At 43.7% G+C, this 19,906-nt stretch overlaps 1 long non-coding RNA gene across 1 annotated transcript in view; it reads right to left on the reverse strand.

The window, feature by feature from the left end:
• The window catches only part of LOC138853396 (uncharacterized), a 253,895-nt gene extending 234,940 nt beyond the window's left edge, over positions 1 to 18,955 (reverse strand). Inside the window, exon 1 of the long non-coding RNA XR_011392582.1 lies at positions 18,627 to 18,955. This is a non-coding gene — a long non-coding RNA (uncharacterized lncRNA). The remainder of the gene's footprint in view (positions 1 to 18,626) is intronic.
• Between the last annotated feature and the right edge of the window lie 951 nt (positions 18,956 to 19,906).

The raw sequence follows: 19,906 nt of genomic DNA on the forward strand, positions 1-19,906 counted from the left end.
TGTAGCAACACTGCACACAGCCTCAGTGTAGCAACACTGCACACAGCCTCAGTGTAGCAACGCTACACACAGCCTCAGTGTTGCAACATAGTAAAAAGATTCAGTGTAGCAACACTGCACACAGCCTCAGTGTAGCAACACTGCACACAGCTTCAGTGTAGCAACACTGCACACAGCCTCAGTGTAGCAACACTACACACAGCCTCAGTGTGGGAACACTGCACACAGCCTCAGTGTAGCAACACTACACACAGCCTCAGTGTGGGAACACTGCACACAGCCTCAGTGTAGCAACACTACACACAGCCTCAGTGTAGCAACACTACACACAGCCTCAGTGTAGCAACACTACACACAGCCTCAGTGTGGGAACACTGCACACAGCCTCAGTGTAGCAACACTACACACAGCCTCAGTGTGGGAACACTGCACACAGCCTCAGTGTGGGAACACTGCACACAGCCTCAGTGTAGCAACACTACACAGAGCCTCAGTGTGGGAACACTGCACACAGCCTCAGTGTAGCAACACTGCACACAGCCTCAGTGTAGCAACACTGCACACAGCCTCAGTGTAGCAACACTACACACAGCCTCAGTGTGGGAACACTGCACACAGCATCAGTGTAGCAACACTGCACACAGCCTCAGTGTAGCAACACTACACACAGCCTCAGTGTGGGAACACTGCACACAGCCTCAGTGTAGCAACACTGCACACAGCCTCAGTGTAGCAACACTACACACAGCCTCAGTGTGGGAACACTGCACACAGCATCAGTGTAGCACCACTGCACACAGCCTCAGTGTAGCAACACTGCACACAGCCTCAGTGTAGCAACACTACACACAGCCTCAGTGTGGGAACACTGCACACTGTGTACACAGCACTCAGTGTAGCAACACTGCACACACCTAGTGTAGCCTCAGTCAGTGTGGGAACACTGCACACAGCCTCAGTGTAGCAACACTACACACATCAGTGTAGCTCAGTGTGGGAACACTGCACACAGCATCAGTGTAGCACCACTGCACACAGCCTCAGTGTAGCAACACTGCACACAGCCTCAGTGTAGCAACACTACACACAGCCTCAGTGTGGGAACACTGCACACAGCATCAGTGTAGCACACTGGACACAGCCTCAGTGTGGGAACACTGCACGTGACCGGCCGCCGTGCACCCTCACATTAACGTAGTGCACGCCTCGACTTGGTGCACCACGATAATAGATGCACCTCTGGCGTGCGTCTGCTCCTCCACTTTACTAACTAAAGACTCAACAAACTTGAGAACTTCCATATTGGCGTCATTAGCGAGTCTCTTAATATATCTGCACTCGGCAGCGCAGAGCCGCCATCTTCCTTGTTTATCACCAACCTTCCTGGCGGATAATGGAACTAAAATATTTTTAACCAGTTTAATTTTTGTAATTTGAGTTTTCTTAGAAGAGGAAACTTAAAGTGCTTGATCGATTCTTTTCTGATTTTTTTTCCTTCTCCACCTCTTCTTTTTTAGCTTCGCTCATGACACGAGTCGTCGTCAGAGCAGCTTCAGATGTTCAGTGTTGGGACGCGGTAACAAAGGTAAGGTTCTAAGTGTCTGAGGGCTGGTCAAAGGTTCTTGCTCCAAGGATTTTTGATCCTTCCATTACAATCCAGTTCTCTGTTGATATACCTTCGATGAGTTTCGAGAGTCTTTCTACTGTCAGAGCCCGGCCATGGGCCAGGCTCGTCTGGTGCTAGGTTGGTTAATCAAGCTCTTGCTGCTGAAGGCTCGCCACCCCACATATCCATCACAGCCCAGTTGATCTCATAAAATATTGCATCTTATTTCTCAATATTAATGAGAAATACTCGAAAGAAAAACCCTGAAGTTGTTACTTGAATGTTCTTTATTTGTCTTCCAAGTTTTTGCTTTCACTTCCCTCATAACACAGAAGGTTTCACTTCCCTCATAACACAGAAGGTTTCACTTCCCTCATAACACAGGTTTCACTTCCCTCATAACACAGAAGGTTTCACTTTCCTCATAATACAGCTTTCACTTCCCTCATAACACAGAAGGTTTCACTTCCCTCATAACACAGGTTTCACTTTCCTCATAATACAGCTTTCACTTCCCTCATAACACAGGTTTCACTTCCCTCATAACACAGGTTTCACTTCCCTCATAACACAGAAGGTTTCACTTCCCTCATAACACAAAAGGTTTCACTTTCCTCATAATACAGCTTTCACTTCCCTCATAACACAGGTTTCACTTCCCTCATAACACAGGTTTCACTTCCCTCATAACACAGAAGGTTTCACCCCCCTCATAACACAGAAGGTTTCACTTCCCTCATAACACAGGTTTCATTTCCCTCATAACACAGGTTTCACTTTCCTCATAACACAGGTTTCACTTCCCTCATAACACAGAAGGTTTCACTTCCCTCATAACAAGGAAGGTTACACTTCCCTCATAACACAGGTTTCACTTCCCTCATAACACAAGGTTTCATTTTCCTCATAACAAGGAAGGTTTCACTTCCCTCATAACACAGGTTTCACTTCCCTCATAACACAAGGTTTCACTTTCCTCATAACACAGGTTTCACTTCCCTCATAACACAGAAGGTTTCACTTCCCTCATAACAAGGAAGGTTTCACTTCCCTCATAACACAGAAGGTTTCACTTCCCTCATAACACAGGTTTCACTTCCCTCATAACACAGGTTTCACTTCCCTCATAACAAGGTTTCACTTCCTCATAACACAGGTTTCACTTCCCTCATAACACAGGTTTCACTTCCCTCATAACACAGGTTTCACTTCCCTCATAACACAGGTTTCACTTCCCTCATAACAAGGAAGGTTTCACTTCCCTCATAACACAGGTTTCACTTCCCTCATAACAGAAGGTTTCACTTTCCTCATAACACAGGTTTCACTTTCCTCATAACACAGGTTTCACTTCCCTCATAACACAGGTTTCACTTCCCTCTTAAAACAGGTTTCACATCCCTCATAACACAGGTTTCACTTCCCTCATAACACAGAAGGTTTCACTTCCCTCATAACAAGGTTCCACTTCCCTCATAACACAGGTTTCACTTCCCTCATAACACAGGTTTCACTTCCCTCATAACACAGGTTTCACTTCCCTCATAACAAGGTTTCACTTCCTCATAACACAGGTTTCACTTCCCTCATAATACAGGTTTCACTTCCCTCATAACACAGGTTTCACTTCCCTCATAACACAGGTTTCACTTCCCTCATAACAAGGAAGGTTTCACTTCTCTCATAACACAGGTTTCACTTCCCTCATAACACAGAAGGTTTCACTTCCCTCATAACACAGGTTTCACTTCCCTCATAACACAGGTTTCACTTCCCTCATAACACAGAAGGTTTCACTTCCCTCATAACACAGGTTTCACTTCCCTCATAACACAGGTTTCACTTCCCTCATAACACAGAAGGTTTCACTTCCCTCATAACATAGGTTTCACTTCCCTCATAACACAGGTTTCACTTCCCTCATAACACAGAAGGTTTCACTTCCCTCATAACACAGGTTTCACTTCCCTCATAACACAGAAGGTTTCACTTCCCTCATAACACAGAAGGTTTCACTTCCCTCATAACACAGAAGGTTTCACTTCCCTCATAACACAGAAGGTTTCACTTCCCTCATAACACAGAAGGTTTCACTTCCCTCATAACACAGAAGGTTTCACTTCCCTCATAACACAGAAGGTTTCACTTCCCTCATAACACAGAAGGTTTCACTTCCCTCATAACACAGAAGGTTTCACTCCACTGGTTTCAATTTTTCAAGTTGTAAGAACAAGTGGCACGCCTCCCCATCAGCACACTTACTGGACACATTCCCAGCCTCCTGCACTAACACTGTAACAAACCTTCCAATAAGTTACTTCTTAATATGACGATAGTGGAGAGTAAAGTTCCAGCTTGTGGGGCTCAGGGCTCCACACACTCTTCAGCTGAACCTCACCATCATCAACCTTCTAACTCTTCATAATACTACGAATAAATAATAATAATAATAATAATAATAATAATAATAATAATAATTTCATAAAAAATATGTAATATTTAATTATGAAAAATATAAGACTTAACATAGCCTTTTTTACTGAAACTGTTGATATTGTTAATGGGAAGTATGCAGCTGATGAACGTCAATTAGGTCACTGATATTTGGTTGGTGATTGGTGAGTTTTAGTGGTAAGTCACCAAGCTCTGTCAGGTTCAGTCTGTTCCTCTGCTTACTTAGAATTACATTTACTTGACTAAAGCTTCAACCATGTATGAACTTGGGAAAGCAAGTAAAAATGGCTCAACCCCTGCACAAAGCCGGGGGTATTTAGCAACGGGTAAGAAGTACGCTTAGTACGGGTATACTCCAGGTATACTCCAATGCTACACGTACATACATCCTTCCTGTTACAGGAGAGACGAGAGACACGGGGGGAGGGGGGAGGGGGGAAGGTCACAGATACACAACGGAAAGCACATCCCCGGACATTTACTGACCCATTTCTGACTCCCAGATATTTATCGACACCTTCGATAGTCCCATTGACTCTTAGGGGTCGAAGAGACTATCGAAGTGGTCAGTATCGACTCTTAGGGGTCGATACTGACCACTCTGGGGAACCCTGAATTGCAGGTGAACATCTATCAATTTCATGTGTATAATAATGTGACATTTTCATTGCCATTTAATCACGTTAAATGTCTTCGAGTCTACCTCTCCTGAATGAATTCGATATTCAACAATGGATGCATCTCGTGTCAGGACAGTACCTGCTAAAATTTACTGGTGTCTGGGTAAATTGTCAATTATTTCATACAACCTGGAATCGTTGGAATCCGTGTGATAACTGGAGAATGCTTCTTCTCATCGTCTTCAAATTTTCAGCCCTGGTGTGTTTCCTAGAAGGCAAAGTTCACGTTTTTGACCTCCATAAATCCCAATTTACCCATTATATTGAATAGTAGTATTAAATTCCATTCAGTAGCTACAGAGTGTCTCAACTTATCAGTTACAAACCATCAGCGCTCATGCATTCTCTAAGGAAAAGACAACCTTGAAGTTTAGGTGTCCTGTTTCTTGACAAACCGAACCTAACCTAACCTAACCTATCGTAACCTAACCTAACCTATCGTAACGTAACCTAACCTAACCTAACCTAACCTAACCTAACCTATCGTAACCTAACCTAACCTAACTTAACCTAACCTAGCCTTATCTAACCTAACTTGTAAGTTTAGACTGTTAGGTGCAAGAGTAATTTATTAAAAAATGGAATCGTTCGATTCAGAGCAATTACTGAGGAATTACTGTTCTTATAGGCTTCAAACTTTGTGTTGAGGGACTTTACTATGTGCCCATATCATCTGTGTCCCCTCAAGACCATTGCAAAATTTTAAATAGTTGGTCAATCTTAGAGAAAAATTTGGATTGATTTTAGCCAGTGAAGATTCCAGTCTGTCTATTTTTTTTTCTTAGGAACCAAGAAAAATTAATTTCATGGGATAATTTCTGACTGCCTCGGTTAATCAGTTTCAATCCTCCATGTTGATAACTTGATAAAGTAATGTAGGTAAATGGGTCAGAGAACACACATATTGATTAATGAGACACATGTGTAACAATTGGGTACGTATTTATGTTGTGAAAAAGTTTCACCACATTATGGCAAAACGTTTCCACAATAGACTGGATAGAGTCGTTTCCCTGAACGAACCTACATGGACTTCCTAATTATTTCTGCAACACTGCAAGCTCCTGATAATGTGTAAATTGAAACATGAAAGGCCTAGAGCTCTTATTCAACTTCCCCTTCGGTTATTTTGCACATACACACACATCTCTCCATTGGTCCTGTGAGAGGGAGCAGAGGCACTATGTGTACCACTAACAACAATCTTCAACACATCTATTGAAATACGGCGACTACCTGAGGTATGGAAGACAGCAAATGTAGTTCCAGTTTTTAAAAAAGGAGACAGACAAGAAGCATTAAACTACAGACCAGTGTCACTGACATGTATAATATGCAAAGTCATGAAGAAGATTATCAAGAGAAGAGTAGTGGAGCACCTAGAAAGGAATGAGCTTATCAACAACAACCAGCACGGTTTCAGGGACGGGAAATCCTGTGTCACAAACTTACTGGAGTTCTATGACAGGGTGACAGCAGAAAGACAAGAGAGGGGTGGGTAGACTGCATTTTCTTGGACTGTAAGAAGGCGTTTGACACAGTTCCACACAAGAGATTAGTGCATAAGCTGGAAGACCAGGCTGGTATAACAGGGAAGGCACTGCAATGGATCAGGGAATAACTCACGGAAAGACATCAGCAAGTCATGGTACGTGACGAGGTGTCAGAGTGGGCGCCTGTGACGAGCGGGATTCCACAGGGGTCAGTCCTAGGACCGGTGCTGTTGTTGGTATATGAGAATAACATGATGGAAGGAATAGACTCAGAAGTGTCCCTGTTTACAGGTGATGTCAGGTTGATGAGAAGAATTCAATCGGAAGGAACTACAAAGGGATCTAGACAGGCTGCAGGCCTCGTCCGGAAACTGGCTCCTGGAGTTAACTCCATCAAGTGCAAAGTCAGGAAAATTAGGGAAGGGCAAAGAAGACTGCAGACGGAGCAGTCTTGGGGGCCAGAGACTACAGACGTCACTCGAGGAAAAGGATCTTGGGGTATATATAACAACGGGCACATCTCCTGAGGCGCACATCAACCATATAACTGCTGCAGCATATGGGCGCCTAGCAAACCTATGAATAGCATTCAGACTTCTCAATATAGAATAGTTCAGGACCCTGTACACCGTGCATGTCAGACCTATATGGAGTAATGCGGCACCAGTTTGGAACCCACACCTATCCAAGCATGTAAGGAAATTAGAGATAGTGCAAAGGTTTGCAACAAGATTAGTCCCGGAGCAAATGGCATGTCCTACAAGGAGAGGTTAAGGGAAATCGACCTGACGAAACTAGAGGACAGGAGAGATAGGGAGGATATGATATCGACATATGAAATACTGAGAGGAATTGACAAAGTGGACAGAGATAGAATGTTCTAGAGATGGGACACAGCAACAAGGGGTTACAATTGGAAGTTGAAGACTCAGATGAATCACAGGGATGTTAGGAAGTATTTCTTCAGTCACAGAGTTGTCAGGAAGTGGAAAAGTCTGGGAAGTGATGTAGTGGAGGCAGGATCCATACATAGCTTTAAGAAGAGGTATGATACAGCTCATGGAGCATTAAGAGTGACTTAGAAGCGACTAGTGAAGAGGCGGGGCCAGGAGCTGTGACTCGACTCCTGCAACCACAACTAGGTGAGTACACACACACACACACACACACACACACACACACACACACACACACACACACACAAAAATATATATATATATATATATATATATATATATATATATATATATATATATATATATATATATATATATATATATATATATGTGTGTGTGTGTGTGTGTGTGTGTGTGTGTATGTGTATGTGTATGGGTGTATAGCTTTCGATCTTGGCTTAAATAGCAACGTTCATCTTGCCATATAAGACAAGCGAAAATTTGTATATGCAATAATTTCGCAAAAGTCATTCTGAACCTAACGAAAAAAATATATTTCATTGTGTTTGTTTAGTACTAAATTATTGTAAACGTATCTAAAATATATTTAGATGGATTACGCTAAAATAAATTGCGCTTGTTATAATAAGGTTAGGTAAGTTTACTAAGATTCTTTTGGTGCAAAATTATAAATTAACATTAACATTAGTGAAAATTATAAATTAACATTAACATTAATGAAAAAAATATATCTTTAAACGTATAAGAGAAAATTTTAGAAGGGACTTAATTTTAAACGAGTTCTTGCTAATTAACCAATTTTACCTATTAGGTACGACATACACACACACAGACAGACAGACAGACACACACACACACACACACACACACACACACACACACAGGAAGAAAGGAAAGAAAAGGGAAAAAAGAAGGAAAAAAAATGTTGGGTAGTGGAAGGAACCAAGGATCAGATAAGAATGGTTCTGGTAGGGAGGAGTGGATGGAGGAGCAGTGTAAAAGGATGGAACAAGAGTGGGAGAGAAAATTAGGAGAGCTTTCTAAAAAAATGGAGACAGAGCTTTCTGTGAAATTGGAAAAGAGGTTGGAGAAGGAGAAGAAGAATTGGGAGGCACAAGTCGAAACTGCAGTAGCCAGGATAAGGGTCCTAGAAGATGAGGTAAACAGGCTGAAGCGAGTTACAGGGGCATTGACAAGAGAAGACATAACATATGAAGCTGAGAGGCCGAACAGGAAGGAAGGAGATATGAATTATGCTAAGGTCATACCAGCCTGATAAGAAGGGCCAAGGAGTGAAAGGGGAGAGCAGCAGGGTGCAGATGGAGATGGTGATAGGTCAAACGTGGAGGCACAACCATGCTACCAAGAGCCACTGGGAAAAACAAGGGAGAAAATGACCACGTGCAGACAGGAACCAGAGTCACAGAGGGAGAGGCAATGGGAGGAGGAAAGGGCGAAATCGGTGTTTATCCATGGGCTTCAGGAGAGAGAGGAAAGGACACACACTCAAAGACAGCAGGTAGAAAGAAAGGAGATTGAGAACATCACAGAAATAGGTGAAGAAGACATGGATGAGATTGTAAATTTTCAGAGAATAGGGGGGTACTTGAAGGGGAGAAAACGACTGATCAAGCTGATTCTCAGGACAGATACAGTGTGGAACAGGATCCTTCAAGAGAAACCACGGTTGAAGTACTCGGCAGAGTACAAGAGGGTATTCCTAAACAGAGACAGAACACAAACAGAACGACAGCAGCTGACGGAGAGGACAAAAAAGTGAAAGGAACTAGGAAAGGAGACAAGGACGGAACCAGCAGAGGCCAATCAGAGCAGGACAGAGCAGCAAGGGCAAGCACACCCAGAACCATCCTCAGAACGCCACAACCTATCACACCATCCCAACACAAACTCCAATCCATACTCACGGCTTCCACCCAACACCCAGCTATAGAATCCCACAGTATGCTACTAGGTCTCCCACTCTCACAGGCCCCCCAAACCACAGTGTTGGAGAGGAAACTGAAGGTATGGTACACAAACACTGATGGAATAACAATAAGTGGGAGGAGTGGCACAAGAGTCAAAGAGGCATTACCGGACATCACAGCTGTCACAGAAACCAAGCTTATAGGTATGATAACAGATGCTGCCACAGAACAGCAGGAGGCCAAGGCAAGAGTATGAAGAGAGCAATGGAGCGATGGTTGACACACTGGCTGCAGTGGCCAGAAGAGCTCATGCATGCAGGGCAAAGCTCCTGATCATGGGTGACTTTAACCACAAGGAAATTGATTGATAGAACTTGGAGCCATATTGGGGCCAAGATACATGGAGGGCTAAGATGATGGAGGTGGTACTGGAAAACTTCATGAACCAATACGTAAGGGACACTACAAGAGAGAGAGGAGAGGATGAACCAGCAAGACTGGACCTAGTATTCACCTTGAGTAGTGCAGATATTGAGGACATCACATATGAAAGACCCCTTGGGGCCAGCGATCATGTGGTTTTAAGCTTCGAATACACAGTAGAGCTACAAGTGGAGGGGGAAGCAGGAAGGCCAGGGTGAATGAAGCCAAGCTACAAGAAAGGGGACTACACGGGAATGAGGAACTTCCTGAATGGGGTTCAGTGGGACAGAGAACTGGCAGGGAAGCCAGGTAATGAGATGATGGAATATGTAACAACAATGTGACTACTCACATTATCAAGGAACTATGAAAGTAAAGTATGTATGTATGTATAATGTTCGCCATGACCGTAGTCCTGGCACGGGTCTCAATCTTGCGATGACCCGTCTCTGGCTCCCGAGGGAGAAAGGTTTCTACAATGATGCGACATATGCTGTTCAAGCACTCTCCTGGTCAGTTCAACTGGTGCATCTCATAAGCGACAACACCGTATGTACTCCTAACTATGGACACTAGCGAGGAGGAGGATATGTCGTTATCACAGGTAACAGCTTGTCTGGTTCGTTGACTCCATGGTACACTAGTGTGGCCGCAGTCATCTCTGGTTCCTCTTCGGGAGGGAATATCACTCCTAGTTGCCTGCGGAGTGTCTCAGTAACTTCGCACTCCAGAAGATAGTGTGTTAGGGGCCGCTGGACAACGTGCTGACAGTACTGGCACATCTCCTCCTCAGCCTTGTCTACCATCATCTTGGCTGTGGGAAAGCCCAAACGAAGCCGATGGACGGCGGTACACTGCGCTCTGGACCAGCTTCTATCATATGGAGGGGGTTCTCCCTGAGTCGCTGCTCGGTACCACTGTTGAGATGGGGTATCACCTAAGACCTCCCCCATAAGTTTCATGGCTCTGGCAGCCACCATTTTGGTCTGTCGTAGGCTGATTGGGACAGTAATCCCAATATGTGGATAGTCTGTTGCTGCCTTGGCTGCATCATCTGCCGCCTCATTTCCCCGGATGCCAGCATGGCTGGGGATCCAGTTCAATGTCGATCTGTTACCCTGAACTTCTAAGGCTGTCATTATGCTCAGGATCGATGTGATGAGGTGAACATTATCCTGTGGTTGAGGATGGGAGAGGGCATTGATTGCAGACGTGGAATCAACATGTATGACAGGTCGGAGTCGATGTCGTAGCTGCTGCTCTCTTCCTGTCAGGGTCGACAGAACCATCTGTGAAATACACTACACATGTGCCTCCCTCTGCCAGTGCCATGCTTGTCTCAGCATGATTGCTGAGAGTGTCTTGACTGCAGAGACGCTTAGAGATGGGTAGCTGCATGATGCAAACATCGGCTGGATCTGGGCGCCAGGGAGGTGGTGGATGGTACCCAGCAACAGGAAGGTCACAACTCTTCTCAAGGAGTAGTTGTATAGGCAGCAGCTTCCGCCCAGCAGCACAAAACGAACGAATCCAGGAGTAGTCCGTGAAGAGTGTGGGATCTTGTGCCATGGTTGTCAATATCCGTCTCCTTAGTGGGGTACCTTGCTGCCTGTGCAGAATCGTGGCCACTTTGCAGGCGTTTATGTATCTTACTCTGTCAGCCAAGGAAGGAAGCCGGGCCTCAGATCTGAGACATACTGTGTTGGTCCAGATGGCGGCCCCAAGCATAGTTCTTATCGCCTGATTTTGTACGACCTCCACTCTTTGCCTGCTCTGCGGGAAGAGATGAGCTAACGCCGGTGCACCGTAGTCAATGAGCGAGCGTATAGCTTGTATATAGTACAAGCGAAGTACATCTTTGCTTGCCCCTGCACGGTGCCTCGTCATGGCTCTCATGGCGTTGAGTCTGAGTAGAGCACGTGACCTGACATACTCGGCCTGTTTCTGAAAGGTCAGCTTTTTATCAATGTAGATTCCCAAGTACAGGTAGGAGCCTGTCCACTCAAGTTCTATATCCTGAATACGTAATCTATTCACAGGATCTGGTCCCTTGAACATCATTGCAAGAGATTTCTCGGCCGAGATCTTGAGGCCTAGTTCCTTGCAAGACTGCGTAATTAGGTCCAAAGCTCTCTGAGCCTGTCGTTCTAAATTGCCTTTCCCATTCACTACGAGTGCAAGATCATCAGCATAGCTGAGGAGCTGTGTACCACTATGAAAGGGAAGGCTCACAAGTTCCTGCATAAGGATGTTAAACAGGGTAGGACTGAGCACACCTCCTTGTGGCGTACCGTTTTCCAGGGATTTAAAGGAAGAGTAGTGTCCCTGAAAGCTGACACAGGCCTGCCTGCCCCTAAGGTAGGACTCTATCCAGGCCAGGAGGCGTCCTTTGATTCCCTTCCGAGCTAGTATTGCCAGAATTGCTGTGGGGCTGGCTAGCTCAAATGCCTTTTCAAGGTCGAGGTAGACGACAATACTAGGTTTTTTGTTACTGTCAGCAATCTGGCTTAGTAGAGTGGTTATGCACTCTGCTGTACCCACTCCTTTGGTGAAGCCAAATATGTGATGATGAGAGGGTCCAAGTTTCCATAGGAGGCGGTTTAACACCATCCTCTCAGCAGTCTTGGCTAAGCAGCTGGTCAGCGATATGGGTCTCATACTGCCTGGGTCCTTGGGCTTTGGAATTGGTACGATGGTAGCTTTCTTCCAAGCTGCTGGGAGTGTCCTGGCCCTCCACGACTTGTTAATGACGTCTAGTATGGCCTCCCATCCACTCTGCCCAGCCCGTGCAATCATGGAGTATGTAACACCATCGATGCCCGGGGCAGTGTCACCTGTGTTCTTAATGGCACGTCGGAGTTCCAAGTCCGTGAGGTCTTCATCAGTCACATCTTCCGACTCACATGCAGCTTGTATCGTTAGCTGGCGCTGTGGCAGAAGATCCGTCTGTATATTCCGGATGTCCTGTGGGAGCTGAGTGGATGCTCCCCTGGAAGTGAAAAGCTCCACTAGTTTCTCAGCTTCCTGGGATGGGTTCGGGTGTGCTGGTGGCCTCGGCTTGCTCTTGCCATTTGCTATGTTGAGCTTGCCCCATATCTCAGATAAGGTGGTGTGATGCCCGAATGTTGAGCACCACTCCAGCCATTTCTCAGTTTTTACTCTGAGAGAGACTCTGCGGGCATGCTGCACAATGGCTCTCAGAGTATTCCTGTTCTCTGCCGTAGGGTTACGCCTGTATAGCTTCCTAAAAGAGTTGATGCGGTGGTTCTGCTCCCGCACCTCGTCGTTGTAGAACCACCAGTCTCTTTTGTGAGTGCGTCCTGCGGACTTCTTTGGAATTGCGCACTCTGCTGCCTGGATGAGAACAGTGATTAGCTCCTGTTCAGCTGTATCACAGTCTTCAGATAGAGAGTATGTGGACCACCAGTCATGAAGATAATCCTGGAACACCTTCCAGTTGGCCCTCTTTACGTCCCATCTAGGAGGCAGCACAACTGTGGGAGGCCTGTTGATGTTGAAGGTGGTGATCACTGCAAAGTGGTCACTGACAAGGTGAGGATGAGTTTCCCATGTGGCTCCTGCTGCGAGTTGTCTTGACCCGAAGGTAAGGTCGAGGCAGCCACCCAACAGGTGTGTGGGGTCTCCATTGTTTAGCAACTTTACCTCTGGAATATCGTGTAGGAGCATTGCTATGTGTCTGCCAGCAGCATTGGTTGCTGAGTGAGAGTGCAGCATTGGGTGATGTGCGTTGAAATCTCCACCCACAATAATACACTCAGTGCGTGCTAGTGCGAGGAGCTCTGCAATGTCAAGGGTGTGTCTTGGGTTCTTGTAGATGTTATAGATGGTAATGGGCGCCCCAGGTATGTGCACAAGGATGGCCTGTACCTCGACATCCTCCCCACAGTCCACAGGGTTGGCTATAACCTCGTGAGGTATTGTATTGGATACAAATACAGCTGTGCCTCTGCAGTGAACGCCCGGGTCCGTGTGCCGAAAATACCCAGCAAAACCGGGTAGTCTTGGGCACATAGTCGGGACAGTCAGAGTTTCTTGTAGCAAGACGATATCAACCCGATCCCGAATTACTGCCTCCAGCAAGAGGTGCTGTTTGCCCCTCAGGCCCTGAATGTTCCACTGTAGGACCTTGAGGGTGTGATTTGGTACCGAGGTTATTCCATCGATGTTGTTTCCTGAGCTGGAGACTGAGTCCTGCCCGCTCTGAGAACCTGCAAATTCATGGCATCCACTGTCTCCTCTTCGGTCAGAAAGCACACTCTCAGGAGCGTACTGACCATCTGCCGGAATGCGCTCTGTTGTTCCGTGGAGTTGATTGTGTTGCAAATAAGATCTGTGAACACCTTGATGAGTGCTACGAGATCCTCCCTGGTGAGGGCCTGCTTTGGAGTTGGGTTCGAAAGAGTGGATATTATCTGGGTTGTTGTGGTCTGTAGGGACTGCTGAGGGTTGGATTTCTTTATTGTATGCACCGTGGTCTGTTGCTGTATACCAGGTTGGGTAGCCGGGATCTGCTGGTGAGGTGCCAGTTGAGTCTGCAAAGTGCCTGTGCCGGGTAAGGAGTTCCTGCGTTGTCGTGCTATGGCCGGTGGGGGCTCGTTTAGTGCCGCCTGCTGATCGCATTGACCAGATGCACCCTGTTGACGCCTCCTGTTCCTCTTGTTTCTGTTTCTTCGTTGAGGTAGGGGTGCAGGAGGTTCTTGACCTTGACGCCTGGTTGAGGCTTCCAGGGTTGGGAATTCCTGGGCATTGACTTGGGTTAGCTGCTGAGAGATCTGCGGTATGGCAGGGTTCTCTGCACCCATCGTTTGCTGAGAGTGATGATCCGTCGTAGCCTGTTGCCGAGTTTTTGGCGTCTTCCAGACTTCTTGAATTCTGGCGAGCCTCTCGGGGCATCGAGGATTCCAGGCATGGTGTTTCTGCCTGCAGTTCGGGCATTGTGGAGTGGGTGGCGATGCATTTTTCAGCTTGGTGATGCATTCCTCGGTAGGGTGGTGCTGGCTGCAGACACCGCAGATTACTCTGTTTGGACAGAATGCACCCAGGTGTCCATAACGCTGACACTTGAAACAGCGAACTGGTTCTGCTGTGAAGGTCCTGACATCGTACCTGCCCCAAGAACCGAGGTCCAGCTGGGATGGCAGTGGTCCTACATGCTGAATGAGGACCTGTCGGGTTGGTGCATTGCCTGCCATCTTTGCCTTGAGACGTTGAGCTGACACCACACTGGGGTGAGCTGCTACTGCCTCGATGGGCATCATCAGCGGGTATCGCATCACTACACCCTTGGTGATCTTCTGCCGAGAGTCCAGTTCCTCCAGGGTGAATGAGCGATCTGTCTCCATGACTCTCTTCAAGGTGGTATACATTTCCTTGTTGAGAGGAGTCAATATTGGTTCTCCCCTCAAGTTGAACCATATCTTGAACTTCAGGTTGTGTCGTGATTCCAGGTATGAAACAACCCCATAGTGGGTTCTGTGGTCCCCGTAAGACTTCACCTTGAATTTGCCAGGTCGGTTGAGCTGGTTTGCCTGCTCCTTGGACGGATGGCGCTTCTTCTTGTTGTCCACAGTGTTCCATCCCTCTTGGTTTTCGGGGGGTGGGGTGTTTATTTCCGCACCTGTTTCTATTGTCGCTGGCTCCATGGTTGGGACTGTCAGATCTGCTACAATGTGAGCAGGATCTTCCTCTTCCTCTCGCAACTTCTTCGCTAGAATTTCGCCCCACATTTCCAAATCTGAGTCCTCCGTCGTGTTCATGGAGCATCGTGACCTCTTCTTTTCGGCAGAAGCCATGTGCCTATCTTGTGATAAGGTAGTGAACTCCGTGAACTGAGTGTGTGTCAATGGATTGTCGTAATATGATTGTCTCAACACTGTCCAATGCATTTTGGGGGGAATTCTTTATCAAAAGTTTTTTTTACTGTATCAAGATTTTTGAATACAACTTTAATATTAAAAGTCTTAAGAAGAGAAGGCATATCAACCAAGTTTTCATGGTAAGGGAGAACCAACATATTTTTATTTGAATAAGACTGGTTGTCCCTTTTTGGATTGTACAAAGTATTTCTAGCAACTTTAAAAGATTTATCAATTACATTTCTTGAGTTCATAGATGAGGAAATATCCAAAATTTATGAAATAGGTAATGATTTAAAATACCCAAGAAATGTAATTGATAAATCTTTTAAAGTTGCTAGAAATACTTTTTACAATCCAAAAAGGGACAACCAGCCTTATTCAACTAAAAATATGTTGGTTCTCCCTTACCATGAAAACTTGGTTGATATGCCTTCTCTTCTTAAGACTTTTAATATTAAAGTTGTATTGAAAAATCTTGATACAGTAAAAAAAACTTTTGATAAAGAATTCCCCCCAAAATGCTGATGGATGTGTCTATAAGATTCCTTGTAAAATTTGCGATGAAGTTTATTACGGTCAAACTGGTAAAAATCTCAAACTAAGATTAAAACAACATAAATATAGCATTAGAACTGGACAAGATTCCAATGCTCTATTTATTCATGTAAGAGATTTTAACCATCCAATTGATTTTCAAAAAGTTGAGAAAGTAGTATCAAGCAAGTCCATGGCCGACAGGAATATAATTGAATCTTGTTTCATAAAAAACAGTTTTGACAATAATATGAATATTTCCTTTGGTTTATATAAATTAGATCCATTTATAATTAATAGAATTTGGGAAGAATTTAATAATAAACTGGACAAATAATAATTTTTAAATTTTCTTGGGTAGAATAGTTTGTGGGTGAGTTGTGCATAGGACCTATCCAAGTTGGGTCGGCGCGCGTCACGTGTTTAACCGTTGTGGGATCTGATAGTGAGGTGCTGGCCGGACCCCTTATATAGCTTCCTTGGATGCTTTACTTTCATAGTTCCTTGATAATGTGAGTAGTCACGAAAGCGCTTGGAATTTCTCTATTCTTTCAGAGTGGTTGTTTTGCATATATATATATATATATATATATATATATATATATAAATATATATATATATATGTCGTGCCGAATATGTAAAACTGGTCAATTAGCAAGAACTCATTTAAAGATATATTTTTTCATTGATGTTAATGTAAAATTATTAATTTTGCACCAAAGGAATCTTAGAAAACTTACCAACTTACCTAACCTTATTAAAACAAGCGCAATTTATTTTAGCCTAACCCAACTTATTCCTTATCCTCATATCAGACATAAACAGAGATATACACCACAGCACCGTATCATCCTTTGCGGATGATACTAGGATCTGCATGAGGCTGTCATCTGCTGAGGACGCGGTTAACCTCCAAGAAGATATAAACAAAGTTTTCCAGTGGGCAACGGTAAACAATATGATGTTCAATGAGGACAAATTCCAACTACTCCGTTATGGAAAACTGGAGGAGATAATAACTAGAACAGAGTATACTACTGACTCCGGCCATACAATATAACGGAAAAATAATGTAAGGGACCTGGGAGTAGTAATGTCTGAGGATCTCACTTTCAAGGATCACAACAGTGCCACGATCGCACGTGCAAAGAAAATGATAGGATGGCTAATGAGAACTTTCAAAACGATAGATGCCAAGCCCATGATGATCCTTTTCAAATCACTTGTTCTCTCTAGGCTAGAATACTGCTGTACATTAACATCTCCATTCAAAGCAGGTGAAATCGCAGATCTAGAGAGTGTACAGAGATCCTTTACTGCACGTATAAGTTCTGTCGAGCACCTTAACTACTGGGAACGCTTGGAAGCACTTGACTTGTACTCGTTGGAACGCAGGAGGGAGAGATATATCATAATCTACACTTGGAAAATCTTGGAAGGAATGGCCCCAAATCTGCACACAGAAATCGCTCCCTACGAAAGTAAAAGACTGGGCAGGCGATGCAAAATGCCCCCAATAAAAAGTAGGGGCGCCACTGGTACACTAAGGGAAAACACCATAAGTATCCGGGGTCCAAGACTGTTCAACAGCCTCCCATCAAGCATTAGGGGAATTGCCAATAAACCCCTGGCTGCCTTCAAAAGAGAGCTGGACAGATACCTAAAGTCAGTGCTGGATCAGCCGGGCTGTGGCTCGTACGTTGGACTGCGTGCGGCCAGCAGTAACAGCCTAGTTGATCAGGCCCTGATCCATCGGGAGGCCTGGTCATGGACCGGGTCACGGGGGCGTTGATCCCCGGAATAACCTCCAGGTAACTAAATATATTTTAGATTTGTTTACAATAATTTAGCACTAAATAAACACAGTGAAATGTATTTTTTTCGTTAGGTTCAGAATGATTTTGGCGAAATGATTGCATACATAAATTTTCACTTGTCCTATATGGCAAGATGAACGTTGCTATTTAAGCCAAGATCGCAAGTTCTGCCTATTCGGCACGACATATATATATATATATATATATATATATATATATATATATATATATATATATATATATATATATATATATATATATATATATATATATATATATATATATATATATATATATATATATCATATATATATATATATTATCTTACTGTATATATGTATATATAATAAGATAATAAGATCACAGTAAACAGGTAATATCACAATATGCAGAAAAATCACTTTGAAAAAATAGTGAAATTACAAGCGCTTTCGTGACTTCTCATATTGTCAAGGAACTATGAAAATAAAAATAAACAGAAAGGCATATAAGGACGAGACTACACTCTGCGGTCACCTTACAACACCTGACCTTTTAATGATGATGTAGATAGGTAGTGAAGGACCAGTGAAACACAGCTTATATTCTTCCCAAGCTTGAAGATTTAAACTTGTGTAATGAATCTTAATAAAATCTGGGAAGAATTTAAGATACATTAGATAAGTTAAAATCTTTAAGCTTGGGTAGATTATAAGCTGTCTTTAATAGGTCCTTGATCACCTACCTGCATCATCATAAAAACGTCAGGTGTTGTAAGTTGACCGCGAGGTGTAGTCTCGTCTTTATATGCCTTTCTACTGATCTTTTATTTTTATAGTTTCTTGATAATGCGAGAAATCACAAAAAAAAGCTTAGAATTTCACTATTTTTTCACTTGTGAAGACATATAACTGACCTTGCTGCAGAAGTGTTGCTAGGAGGCAGCTAAGAGCTAGGACAGCTTCCCAGCTCACTTTGTCTGCCATATTGGAGGCCTGGCACCTAGGCTCTACACCTATGGCACCTTTGACTCCTTCCTTTTCTTCCTCCTATTTCTTCTTCCTGCCTCTCATGTGACGTCACGTGTTTCGGGTCCTCGTTTCTTCTCCCAGAATGAACTTGATAACGTAATGATTTATCCCAGGACACACTAGCTAGGAGTCCTATTTTTTCTCTTAGGGTATCATATATGTATATTTAAATATCAATTATGAGAGTTATCAACATAGTTTCACTAGATCCAGGATGAACTTACACATGTATATTTTTCTCAGGATAGATTATAAAGTTAAGTGTTTCAGAGATTATTTTTTTTGTAGGATAATTCACACTTATCTTATTTACAAAGAAAAATGCACAAATTAACTTTTTTTCCCCCAGGAGGAAGTAGTTTAGCGTGCGTCGTTGCGACGCTCATGCACTCACTGATGTACTTAAGATTTCTTAGATTACTTAGATTTCTTAGACAACCTAGATTCCCCAAGGTTGTTCTCGGTGCTCTGTTCTGCAGTGGTTAGAGAACCTTGTTCTGTGGAGAGAATTCTGTGAGAGTGACTTATTCACCCACCCATACAGGTTTAACACTTCACGTAATACACTAGCACACGCTAACATGTATACTAGTTATGTATAAGTGTTAACATGTATACTAGTTATGTATAAGTGTTAACTTGTATACTAGTTATTACTAGTTATGTATAAGTGTTAACATGTATACTAGTTATATATAAGTGTTAACTTGTATACTAGTTATTACTAGTTATGTATAAGTGTTAACATGTATACTAGTTATGTAAAGTTAACACGTATACTAGATAATATGTATACTAGTTATGTATAATAGCGTTAACAGGTATACTAGTTAACATTTATACTAGTTAACATGTATACTAACTGGCATATACACTAGGTAAAAAGTATAATAACTGAAATGTACAATAGGTAACATGTATATAAACTGACATGTATACTAGTTAATATATATACTAGTTAATATGCATACTATTTAACACAGTATAAACCTTGGTAATAAATACCGACAAGTTGGTTTAGAAAAACAAGTAAGCAAACACTAAGACATATTTACTAGACAACATTACGGTCCTGGGACCTTGATCATTTCTGACTTACAGAGGTTGAAAGACAGTATATATAGACGGAGAGTGCGGTATGAATGACGCATGGTGACCAGAGTGC

Source organism: Cherax quadricarinatus, chromosome 29, assembly GCF_038502225.1.
Source record: "Cherax quadricarinatus isolate ZL_2023a chromosome 29, ASM3850222v1, whole genome shotgun sequence".
NCBI classification, from domain to species: Eukaryota; Metazoa; Arthropoda; class Malacostraca; order Decapoda; family Parastacidae; genus Cherax; species Cherax quadricarinatus.